Raw genomic sequence first — 13611 nt, forward strand, 5'->3', positions numbered from 1 at the left:
GGGGTATAGGATATAGAGTATAGAAGGGGTATAGGATATATAGTGTATAACGGGTGTAGGCTATAGAGTGTATAAGGGGTATAGGATATAGAATATACAAGGGGTATAGGATATAGAGTGTATAACAGGTATAGGATATAGAGTGTATAACGGGTATAGGATATAGAGTATATAAGGGGTATAGGATATATAGTGTATAACAGGTGTAGGCTATAGAGTGTATAAGGGGTATAGGATATATAGTATATAAGGGGTATAGTATATGTAGGGGTAGAATATAGGATATACAGTATATAAGGGGTTTAGGATATAGAGTATATAAGGGGTAGAGTATATGTAGGGGTAGAATACAGGATATAGGAGTCATAGGCAGCTGCCTAAGGAGTCACCATATATGGGGCGCCACCCCACCGAATCTGATTAACAGTACCGAGACAAATTTAACGTTCCTCATGTCTTTCATTACCTCAGAAAATTTGTTTGGTTAAATTGGTTTGTTAGCGCCCCCTAGTGCCGATGTAAATAAGCGACAGTGTGTGCAATGCTGTATTAAGTGTAACACGACACTCATCACCGGTGTTTTGTTTCATAATTAAAAAGTACATCATAGTTATCAGTCATCACCGTTGGTGTGTGTGTGTGTGACTGTCAGTGATGATGTCAGTTTTTACTGCATTATGGACAACAATGATCATGGCGTATTGATTGCTGATGACGTATTACCAGCAGGAGAAATCAGGATTGTTAGTTCAGATGGAAAATGAAGCGACAAAAAACCATCTGAAGCTCAATTTCGAAAAAAGAAAAAAGAAGAAGAGACAAGTGTGAAAAAAAACAAAATTAAGCTTATTACAAATTTCTATATGATTTATCATTTTTGTGGTGTTATATTATTTAGATAACGGAGTTACAGCGAAGACCGGGATTGGTTGGCTTCTCTTGTCTTGCTCTCGGACCTGCCTGATCCATCCTGATGCCCTTCTGGTTGGAGTTCTCCCACATGGACAGCCTACAGATTACCATGAGATTACTGTGGATGGATGGGACTGTTTAGAAAATATAAAGATGGCTGTGGATGTTCTTCCTTGGATAGTCTCAAATATATATTATTTTAACAAAAGCATGCAATAACAGCCTTGAAAGATTTCAGAGGGGCAACAAACACATTCTCCGGCGAGAGCACTGACGCAGTCGATTCGTTTAGTAGATTCGTTTAGTGGATTCGTTTAGTAGAATAGTTTAGTAGATTAGTAAATGTGATATGGCCCAGATCACCTCCGAATGTGGTTTGAGGAATTGGATCACGACTGTACTTATCACTCACCACTTACACCCGATCACCCAGGACACACAGTGGTGAACGGGGTCCAATTTTCATTGTGTGTGTGGTGTGTGTGTGTGTGCACAATGTTAGACCATCTGTGGTGTTCTGTTGTTTTCACAGATATGTGACCTCTGACCTTGTGACCTCACAGAAACGACTCGTCTCCATAAATCTGAACCAGAACACGGGGTTCTCAAGTAGAACATCAGACACTTCGGCTACAAGAACCTCAGCACTGATTCTAATCAGATGTCTCAGTCAGACGCAGCTGCGTTCTGTTTGGACTTTTTATCGGTGTGAGTCACTGATTCACGTTTTTCTCATGTTTACTGTGTGGAGTGGACACATGACTGGCTTTCACTCGGCATGAAGCCCTGATGGAATGCGGGGAATTTTAATGAAGTCGAGCTCTACACCGACCCACACCTCGTCCCTGTGAAGGAAAACACAAACACGCCAAATTCCTCCACAGTTCATCCTCGAGAAGAAAATAACCCCAGCCTGTTTATAGCAGCGCTACATGCGTGTACTTTAAAGATGTTTATTTCAAGCTCCTCAGATGGTTGTGGATTTTTCTCCAGGTGTAAATGACGTGTTAAGCACAAAAACCTCTTTATAACGATTCATTTATAAAATAATATACAATATTAAAGACCTGCACAGTTTCTATTTTTCCTTCTTTATTGTTTTTTTCCATGTTAGGGATTTAAAAAATTCTCCAAAATCACTGCGCTATTTTTTTTATTCAGCACCTGATTGAAGGTAAAATTAGTTTTAACGGTTTAAATCTCTGTAAAAATCCAGACTAAAGATCTGAGAGTGTAAAAATGTAGGAGAGGTAAAGGCAAAGGTGATGGGATGAACAGTGAGGAGGACGAGGAGGAGGACGGGGAGATGTTTCAGTCAGGAGGAATTTCAGGAGTGATGTTTTCCTAAATGCTCAAGTTCATTTATTTGACAACTTTAACATCATCACTAACAGCCTCCAGATAAAAAAGAGATCAACAGAATTAACACTCCACTGTTTAAGATCTTGAACCTTAAACACATCAGTAGAACCGCATTAATGTTAAATATTATTACGTGTTGCCTATATACAGTTCTATACAGGTGCATCTAAAAAAAATGTAATATCATTGAAAAGTTTATTTGTTTTCCTGTAATTTAATTAAAAAAGTGGAACTTTCATATTTTCTAGATTCATTATACGTAAAGTGAAATATTTCAAGCCTTTTTTAGTTTTAATCTAGATGATTATGGCTTACAGCTCATGGACATCAAAAATCCAGCATCTCAAAATTTTAGTGCAGCTTTTGATACTACAGATCACACTATTCTCCTTGATAGATTAGAAAATGTTGTTGGTATTAAGGGAACAGTCCTCTCCTGGCTCAGGTCTTATCTGACCGATCGTTATCAGTTCGTAGATGTAAATGGTGATTTCTCCATGCGTACTGAGGTTAGTTCCACAGGGTTCTGTTTTAGGCCCACTGCTCTTTACTTTATATATGCTACCCCTAGGTCAAATTATTCGTAAACATGGAATTAGCTTCCACTGTTATGCTGATGATACACAGTTGTATGTTTCAGCGAAGCCAGAGGACAGACAGAAGCTTAGTAAAGTTGAGGATTGTGTAAAGGACATTAGACATTGGATGTTAATTAACTTCCTTCTACTTAATTCTGATAAAACAGAAATACTTTTATTAGGCCCACGTGTAGCTAGAAGTAATCTTTCTGATCTCACAGTAACTCTGGATGGTCTTTCTGTTTCATCATGTACAACAGTTAAAGACCTTGGAGTGATTATTGACTCCAGTCTATCACTTTATGCTCATGTAGATAATATTACTAGGATAGCCTTCTTTCATCTCAGAAATATTTCTAAAATAAGAAACATATTGTCACTACATGATGCGGAAATACTAGTTCATGCTTTCATCACCTCTAGATTAGATTACTGTAATGCCTTACTGTCTGGATGTTCCAGTAGGAATATAAATAAGCTCCAGTTAGTCCAGAATGCAGCTGCTAGAGTCCTAACTAGAACCAGAAGATACGACCATATCACACCGATATTATCAATACTGCATTGGCTCCCAGTAAAATCTCGCATTAATTATAAAATACTCTTATTAACCTATAAAGCACTAAATGGTCTCGCGCCACAATATCTAAGCGACCTTTTGGTTTTCTATGATCCGCCACGCCTACTTAGATCAAAAGATGCAGGCTATTTGACGGTACCTCGAATAGTGAAGGCTACAGCAGGGGGAAGAGCTTTCTCTTATAGAGCCCCACAGTTATGGAACAGTCTTCCTATTAGTGTTCGGGACTCAGACACAGTCTCAGTGTTTAAGTCTAGGCTTAAAACGTATTTGTTTACTCAAGCCTACCCTGACTAGATTCTGTTCTACTACTTCGCAGTCATAATTATCTTTTTTCTCCCTCTCTCCTTTCGCCGAGCCCCACACGAATTTATGGAGATACTAGAGATCCAGATCCTTTCTGCCTCTGGATGGAGCTCAAATCTTCTTTAATTCCAGACTGCTGGGACTACGGCTGCTCCTAACGCCATACAGACTTCATATAAATCCATAATGAACTTTTTCACACTAACTGTTGTTACCCAGATGAGGATGGGTTCCCTTCTGAGTCGGGTTCCTCTCAAGGTTTCTTCCTCTTAAAACATCTTAGGGAGTTTTTCCTTGCCACTGGGATAAATTCGCACCTTTAATATCTGTATACCATGTTGATATTTCTGTAAAGCTGTTTTGAGACAATGTCTATTGTAAAAAGCACTATACAAATAAAATTGAATTGAATTGAATTGAAAAAATATTCTAATAAAGAATTTATAATACAGAAATGTCGACCTGAGAAGATCTCTAATCTGCTAATTAACTCAAACCACCTGCGAAGGTTTCCTGAGTCTTTAATCTCTCAGTCTGGTTCAGTACACATGACCACAATCACAAGGAAGATGGAAGTAAATGTTGCATTTCATTTGGAAATCAAGGTTCCAGAGTCTGGAGGAAGAGTGGAGAGGAACAGAATCCAAGCTGCTGGAAGTCCAGTGTGAAGTTTCCATAGTCAGTGATGATTTGAGGTGCCATGTCATCTCCTGGTGTTGGTCCACTGTGTTTTCTCAAGTCGAGAGTCTATGCAGCATCTACCAGGAGATTTTAGAGCACTGCATGCTTACATCTGCTGACGAGCTTTATGGAGATGCTGATTTCCTTTTCCAGCAGGACTCGGCACCTGCCCACAGTGCCAAAACTTCCAGTAACGACTCTCCTGACCCGAACCCCATAGAGAATCTATGAGAGGCACCAGACCCAACAATACAGACGAGCTGAAGACCGCTGTCAAAGCAACCTGGGCTTCCAGAACACCTCAGCAGTGCCACAGGCTGATCGCCTCCATGTCACGCCACACTGATGCAGTAACTCCTGCAAAAGGATTAAAACCCTGACCGAGTATCAGTGCATAAATTAACATACTTTTCACAAGGTCCACATTTCTGTATTATAAATTCTTTATTCGAATATCTTGAGATACTGGAGTTTTGATTTCCCTGGGCTCTAAGCTGTAATCATCGAGATTAAAACAAAACAAGGCTCAAAATATTTCACTTTATGTGTAATGCATCTAGAATATATGAAAATTCCACGTTTTTAATTAAATTATGGAAAAAATGAACTTTTCCACGATATTAAAATTTTTTGAGATGCACCTGTACATATACTCCAGAATTATTGGCCCCCTTCCTGAGAAATTAGCAGAAATAAATATATAAAAGGCCTCTCCAGGAACCGTCACCTTATCGTGATGGAGAGGTTTGTGTGTCCCTATGAACCTAAGGGCTGTGTTTTCTGGAGCCTTGTGCTCCTGGTAGGGTCTCTAAGGCAAAGTGGTCTCAGGGGAGGGGCCAGACTAAGAATGGTTCAAAGAAACCCTCATGACGAAAGCAAGGAGAGGAGGAGTTACCCTGCCTGGAGTAAGCCTGGGGCCCCCGTCTGGAGCTAGGCCCAGAGGGCAGGCCCGACTGCAAGTGCCTGGTGGCTGGGTTTGCCACGGAGCCCAGCCGGGCAAAGCCCGAAAAAGCACTCGTGGGGTGAACTGTGGGGGTCAGGTGCGCTGCTACACGGGTGGCAGTGAAGGTCAGGGGCCTTGATGGACCAGACTCGGGCGGCAGAGGCTGGCTCTGGGGACGTGGAATGTCACCTCTCTGTGGGGGAAGGAACTGGAACTTGTGCGGGAGGTGGAGCGCTACCAGTTAGATCTGGTGGGACTTACCTCTATGCACAGTCTCATTTCTGGAACCGTACTCCTGGATAGGGGATGGACTATATTCTACCCTGGAGTTGACCAGGGTGTGAGGCATCGGGCGGGTGTGGGGATACTCACAAGTCCCCGGTTGAGCGCCGTTACGTTGGCGTTTACCCCGATGGACGAGAGGGTCGCCTCCTTACGCCTACGGGTTGGGGGGGGGGGGGGGGGGGGGGGGGGGACGGGACTCTGACTGTTGTCTGTGCATATGTACCAAACACCAGTTCAGAGTATTCGGCCTTCTTGGAGACCCTGAATGGAGTCATGTATGGGGCACCAGTAGGGGACTCCATAGTTCTGCTGGGAGGCTTCAACGTGCATGTGGGCAATAATGGAGATACCTGGAGAGGCGTGATTGGGAGGAACGGCCTCCCTGATCTAAACCCGAGCGGGAGTTTGTTGTTGGACTTCTGTGCTAGTCATGAACTGTCTAGAACGAACAGCATGTTCGAACATAAGGAGGCTCATAAGTGTACGTGGTACCAGAGCACCCTAGGCCGAAGGTTGATGATCGATTTTGTAATCGTATCATCTGATCTGAGGCCGCATGTTCTGGACACTCGGGTGAAGAGAGGGGCAGAGTTGTCAACTGATCACCATCTGGTGGTTAGTTGGGTCAGGGGGTGGGGGAAGACTCTGGACAGACCTGGAAAGCCCAAAACGGTTAGTGTGGGTGAACTGGGAATGTCTGGAGGAAGCCACTGTCCATGAGATCTTCAACTCACACCTCCGGCAGAGTTTTTCTGGCACCCCTGTGGAGGTTGGGGGCATTGAGCCTGAGTGGGCAATGTTCAAAGCCTCCATTGCTGAAGCTGCGGTGGAGAACTGTGGTCTCAATATCTTAGGTGCCTCAAGGGGCGGTAACCCTTGAACATCGTGGTGGACACCGCTGGTCAGGGAAGCCATCCGACTGAAGGAGGAGGCCTTCCAGGATGTGTTATCCCGGCGGACTCCGTAGGCAGTTGCAAAGTACTGACAGGCCTGAAGGGCTGCAGTCTCTGCCATGGAAGAGGCAAAGCAGCGGGTGTGGGAGAAGTTCGGAGAGGACATGGAGAAGGACTTTCGGTCGACACCAAGGTGTTTCTGGAAAACCATCCGCCACCTCAGGAAGGAGAAATGGAGAACCATCCAAGCAGTGTACAGTAAAGATGGGACACTGTTGACCTCAACTGAGGATGTAATTGCATGGTGGAAAGAACACTTTGAGGAACTCCTGAATCCGACTACACGCCCTCTGTGGTAGAGGCAGAGGTGGAGGCTGATGGGGGATCATCATCAATTTCCCTGGTGGAGGTCACTGAGGTAGTCAGACAACTACACAGTGGCAAAGCCCCGGGGATTGAAGAAATCCGTCCAGAAATGCTGAAAGCTCTGGGTGTGGAGGGGATGTCTTGGATGACACGCCATTTTAAAAATGCGTGGAAGTTGGGGACAGTGCCTAAGGAGTGGCAGACCGGGGTGGTGGTTCCCCTGTTCAAAAAGGGGGACCAGAGAGTGTGTGCCAATTATAGGGGGATCACACTTCTCAGCCTCCCTGGTAAAATCTACTCCAAGGTGCTGGAATGGAGCGTTCGGCCAATAGTCGAACCTCAGATTGAAGAGGAACAATGTGGTTTCCGTCCTGGTCATGGAACAACGGACCAGCTATTTACTCTTGCAAGGATCTTGGAGGGAGCCTGGGAGCATGCCCATCTGGTGTATATGTGTTCTGTGGATATGGAGAAGGCGTATGACCGGGTCCCTGGGGGTTTACTGTGGGAGGTGCTGAGGGAGTATGGGGTGAGGGGTTCCCTTCTCAGGGTTATCCAATCGCTGTACACTCAAAGCGAGAGCTGTGTCCGGATTCTCTGCAAAAAGTCGGAATCGTTCTAGGTGGGGGTTGTTCTCCGCCAAGGCTGCGCTTTGTCACCAATCCTGTTTGTGTTTGTGATATTCATGGACAGGATATCAAGGCCTAATCATGGTGGGGAGGGGCTGTGGTTTGGTGGCCTGATGATCTCATCGCTGCTTTTTGCAGATGATGTGGCCCTGATGGCATCATCGTTCCGTGACCTTCATCACTTACTGGATCGGTTCGCAGCGGAGTGTGAAGCGGCTGGGATGAGGATTAGCACTCTAAATCTGAGGCCATAGGTCTCAGCAGGAAACCGATGGAGTGCCTACTCCAGGTAGGGAATGAGTACTTAACCCAAGTGAAGGGGTTCAAGTACCTCAGGACCTTGTTCATGAGTGAGGGGACATTGGAGCGGGAGATTGGCCGGAGAATCGGAGCGGTATTGCAATCGCTTTACCACACCGTTGTGACGAAAAGAGAGCTGAGCCGGAAGACAAAGCTCTCGATCTACTGGGCAATTTTCGTTCCTACCCTCACCTATGGTCATGAAGGCTGTTTAGTGATGAAATGGGTTTTCTCAGGAGGGTGGCTGGCCTCTCCCTTAGAGATGGATGGGTGAGAAGCTCGGCTATCCGAGAGGAACTCAGAGTAGAGCCGCTGCTCCTTTGTGTTGAAAGGGGCCAGTTGATGTGGTTAGGGCACCTGGTATGGAGGTCTATGGAGGTTTTCCAGGCATGTCCAGCTGGGAGGAGACCTCGGGGAAGACCCAGGACTAGGTGGAGAGATTATATCTCCACACTGGCCTGGGAATGCCTCGGGATCCACCAGTCAGAGCTGGTTAATGTGGCTCGGGAAAGGGAAGTTTGGGGTCCCTTTCTGGAGCTGCTGCCCCCGCGACCTGATTACGGATAAGCAGTTGAGGATGGATGGATGGAATATATAAAAGGGTGGCACTGCTGACCTGCCAATGGAATAGCACACAAAGTTAGAGACTCCTGCTGATTTCGATTAAAATTGTAATTAACTTGTGCTTTTCGGTCATACAATAGATTTTGTCTTATTCTACTCCGTTTTTTGTTTGCACGTTTAACTTTGTGGTACGTTAAAATGTCTGGAAAATACACAAAAGCTCATAGTACTATTCAGACACAACTGAGGCCTGGTGAGCACGCCGCGAGCGAATCGCCTTCTTCCCTTGAATCTGCCTCGCCACGCAGTGACTCTGACTTCGCTGCCCTCAGGCTCGAGTTGCTGGCTTCGCTGAGGAAGGACATCGCCGATATTTTTAAAAAGGAGCTCCAGGAGACTCTCGGGGATGCGCTGTCAACTATCAAGCTTGACCTGCAAGCCGTGAAAACACAGCTGGTTAGCGATAAAGTTGCTACCGATGCTACCATATCAACACTGAAAGGTACTGTTGGGGAAATGGAGCACGTTCTCTCCGGTTGCACCAATGCCATAGTTCTGATGAAGACTACTATCGAGCCTCTCACTGCGACCGTAACCAAATTAGAGAATAAATGTGAGGACTTGGAGTCTAGGTCACGGCACAATAACATTAGGATAGTGGGAGTTCCAGAGGGCCCTGACACCTGTACAACTGCTGCTGTAGTGGCCTTGCTAAAGGAGATGTTTGGTCTGGAGAAGGAGCCGGTTTTGGACCAGTCCCACCGGACCCTTCAGCCTAAGCCCAAGCCTGGTGAACGACCACGAGCTATTGTGTGCAGATTCCACTATCACAGTGACTGTGTTGACATTTTATGTCGCGCAAGAGAGCTCCAATGGATTAAATTGAGGGATTTGACCATTTCAGTCTTCCCGGACCACACAGCCAAGATAACCCGGGCTTGGGCCGCGTTTAACGAGGTTAGGTGTCAACTTCGTGGCGTTGAGGGGGCTCGCTATGGAATACTTCACCTAGCTCGGCTTCACATTACATATAACGGTGTTCAGAAGGACTTTGTTTCAGCGGAGGAAGCCGGGGACTATGTCAAATTCTTGACGTCTATGTCAAATTCTTGACGTCTGGGTGAGCTGCATCACCTGTGACAGCGGCATCTTTCTTGCTCTCCTTTTATTTTTTTTGCACTCGGCCTTCCAGCTCTACAGTATTCCGATTTTCATTTAAAATATTGTCATTGCATTACTTCTCCTAGATTTTGTGGACTCACTCCTCTTAAATCTACCTCTGTAATAATTTAGTTCTCTGTTGTGATGCTCTGACTAGGTATCTGTTTATTTAAATTTATTAGTGTTTTTTCCTCAGCTTTACGTTACACTGTTACATTATTATTATTATTAGTCTTTAAAAGATTATATTTGTTATTGCGCGCAGACTGTTTTTCAGTCCTGAAGTCAGCAGGGGACTTTTCTCTTACTGGAATTTTTTTTTGTTAATATTTTTTTTTTGGTTAGTTCAGCTTACTCTCCGATTTGTTTTCACATTGTGGACAGCTTTTGGTTACTGTGGGAAACAATGCTGTCTCCTTTGTTCTTTTGTTTTATGGAGACTTTGGGTGTGTGTGTGTTTGGGGGTTTGTTGGAGGGAGGGGGTCCCACTTCCACTCTAATTGGCTATTTGTATCCCTATGGTTTACTTTAGTTTCCTCCAGTTACTCCGGTTTCCTCCCCCAGTCCAAAGACCTGCATGGTAGGCTGATTGGCATGTCCAAAGTGTCCGTAGTGTATGAATGGGTGTGTGAGTGTGTGTGTGATTGTGCCCTGCGATGGATTGGCACCCTACCCAGGGTGTACCCCGCCTTGTGCCAGATGCTCCCTGGGATAGGCTCCAGGTTCCCCGTGACCCTGAAAAGGATAAGCGGTATAGAAGATGGATGGATGGATGGATGGTTTACTTTATTTAAATGGTTAATAGTAATATTGATCCCAGCACAGCTGGGACAGGTACACCTCTAAGATTTAATAGTTGGAATGTCAGAGGTACGGGTAATCCTGTCCAGAGATCTAAAGTTTTTACACATTTGAAACCTTTAAACTCTGATATGGTATTTTTACGGGAGACTCACCTACGTATTAAAGATCATCATAGGTTACACTGCCCTTGGGTGAGTCAAGTCTTCCACTCAAAATTTAATTCAAAGGCAAGAGGGGTCGTTATTTTAATTGGCAAAAGGTCACAGTTTTTGTCTACTAACGTTATTGCTGATGTGAATGGTACATATATTATAGTTGCTGGTACTCTAATGCAAAGATAGGTTTTGTTGGTAAATATGTATGCTCCATACTTTGATGATGTGGAATTTGCTAATAGATTGTTGAGCAACCTCCCCTTCTTAAATACTCACCTGTTGATTTTCGGTGGAGATTTAAACTGTGTTTTTGACCCAAACTTAGATCGGTCTAATCCCCGTTCTCTGAATCAATCTGCTATGTCTAAAACGTTTTCAGATTTTATGTCAGAATGGTCTTGTTACCCGTAACCCCTCTCTTAAAAAGTTTTCTTTCTTCTCCCAGGTGCATCATACCTATTCGAGGATCGATTATTTTTTATAGACAGCACTCTTGATTCTTGTGTAGTTTCTTCTGACTATTTGGGTTTTGTAATTTCTAATCTCGCGCCTCTACAATTAGATATTCATCTTTCTATTTATAAACGTAGCCCACCACCTTGGAGATTTAATTCTCTTCTTTTGGCAGACAGTGAATTCTGTGAGTTCATTTCCACTTCTATTGATGACTTTCTTTTCTTCAGTCAGAATGACTCCACCTCTTATTCATTGTTATGGGAGACACTTAAATCCTATATCAGAGGGCAGATTATTTCTTACTCCGCTCTCTGTAATAAAAAGCGCACTGCTAGGGTTAATGAACTCACATCTGCGATCAGTAACCTTGATCAAAGATATGCACTGAACCCTTCTCCAGAACTTTTTAAAAAGCGTCTCGACTTACAGGCAGAATTTAATCTTATTTCGACTAAAGAGCCAGAACGCTTGTTGTTACGTACTGTGGTTCTTACTACGAACATGGCGAAAAGCCGAGTCGTTTACTGGCACATCAGCTACGGCGACAGGCCACTTCCTGTCTCATACCTAGTATTAAAAACACTTATAATATTGTCACTACAGATCCCATGGAAAATTAATGCTACGTTTAAATCGTTTTACTCTTGACTTTATAAATCCGAATTTCCTGCAGACAATACTAAAGTGAGTGCATTTCTTCAAAACCTTTGTAACCCTTTTATTGATTCGAATACTGGCATGCAACTGGACTCCCCACTCTCTTTGTTTTCCTTTTCTACACTATGTATGTATGTGTGTATATGTACAGTGAGGGAAAAAAGTATTTGATCCCCTGCTGATTTTGTACGTTTGCCCACTGACAAAGAAATGATCATTCTATAATTTTAATGGTAGATTTATTTGAACAGTGAGAGACAGAATAACAACAACAAAAAAATCAGAAAAACGGATGTCAAAAATGTTATAAATTGATTTGCATATTAATGAGGGAAATAAGTATTTGACCCCCTGTCAATCAAAAAGATTTCTGGCTCCCAGGTGTCTTTTATACAGGTAACGAGCTGAGATTAGGAGCACACTCTTAAAGGGAGTGCTCCTAATCTCAGCTTGTTACCTGTATAAAAGAACCTGTCCACAGAAGCAATCAATCAATCAGATTCCAAACTCTCCACCATGGCCAAGACCAAAGAGCTCTTCAAGGATGTCAGAGACAAGATTGTAGACCTACACAAGTCTGGAATGGGCTACAAGACCATTGCCAAGCAGCTTGGTGAGAAGGTGACAACAGTTGGTGCGATTATTCACAAATGGAAGAAACACAAAAGAACTGTCGATCTCCCTCATCCTGGGGCTCCACGCAAGATCTCACCTCGTGGAGTTGCAATGATCATGAGACCAGTGAGGAATCAGCCCAGAACTACACGGGAGGATCTTGTCAATGATCTCAAGGCAGCTGGGACCATAGTCACCAAGAAAACAATTGGTAACACACTACGCCGTGAAGGACTGAAATCCTGTAGCGCCCGCAAGGTCCCCCTGCTCAAGAAAGCACATATACGTGCCCGTGTGAAGTTTGCCGATGAACATCTGAATGATTCTGAGGACAACTGGGTGAAAGTGTTGTGGTCAGATGAGACCAAAATGGAGCTCTTTGGCATCAACTCAACTCGCCGTGTTTGGAGGAGGAGGAATGCTGCCTATGACCCCAAGAACACCATCCCCACCGTCAAACATGGAGGTGGAAACATTATGCTTTGGGGTGTTTTTCTGATAAGGGGACAGGACAACTTCACCGCATCAAAGGGACGATGGACGGGGCCATGTACCGTCAAATCCTGGGTGAGAACCTCCTTCTCTCAGCCAGGGCATTGAAAATGGGTCATGGATGGGTATTCCAGCATGACAATGACCCAAAACACACGGCCAAGGCTACAAAGGAGTGGCTCAAGAAGAAGCACATTAAGGTCCTGGAGTGGCCTAGCCAGTCTCCAGACCTTAATCCCATAGAAAATCTGTGGAGGGAGCTGAAGGTTCGAGTTGCCAAACATCAGCCTCGAAAAGTTAAAGACTTGGAGAAGATCTGCAAAGAGGAGTGGGACAACATCCCTCCTGAGATGTGTGCAAACCTGGTGGCCAACTACAAGAAACGTCTGAGCTCTGTGATTGCCAACAAGGGTTTTGCCACCAAGTACTAAGTCATGTTTTGCAGAGGGGTCAAATACTTATTTCCCTCATTAAAATGCACATCAATTTATAACATTTTTGACATGCGTTTTTCTGGATTTTCTTGTTGTTATTCTGTCTCTCACTGTTCAAATAAATCTACCATTAAAATTATAGAATGATCATTTCTTTGTCAGTGGGCAAACGTACAAAATCAGCAGGGGATCAAATACTTTTTTCCCTCACTGTATGTACAACAAAAAATGAGAATGGTATTGTTGCTATGCGACAGGAGGTTTGTTTTCTTTCTCAATAAAAATATTTTAGAAAAAAAGAAAAACAAATAAATAATACTGCCATTTTGAGCTTAAACTTACACAAGACACTATATAGTTATATAACAAAAAGGAAAACAAGTTTTCTGCAAAAACAATAATGTTAACATAATTATTGACACCCCAACAGCAGTGAGG

The sequence above is a fragment of the Ictalurus punctatus genome, chromosome 10 (genome assembly GCF_001660625.3).
Source record: "Ictalurus punctatus breed USDA103 chromosome 10, Coco_2.0, whole genome shotgun sequence".
Classification (NCBI taxonomy): domain Eukaryota; kingdom Metazoa; phylum Chordata; class Actinopteri; order Siluriformes; family Ictaluridae; genus Ictalurus; species Ictalurus punctatus.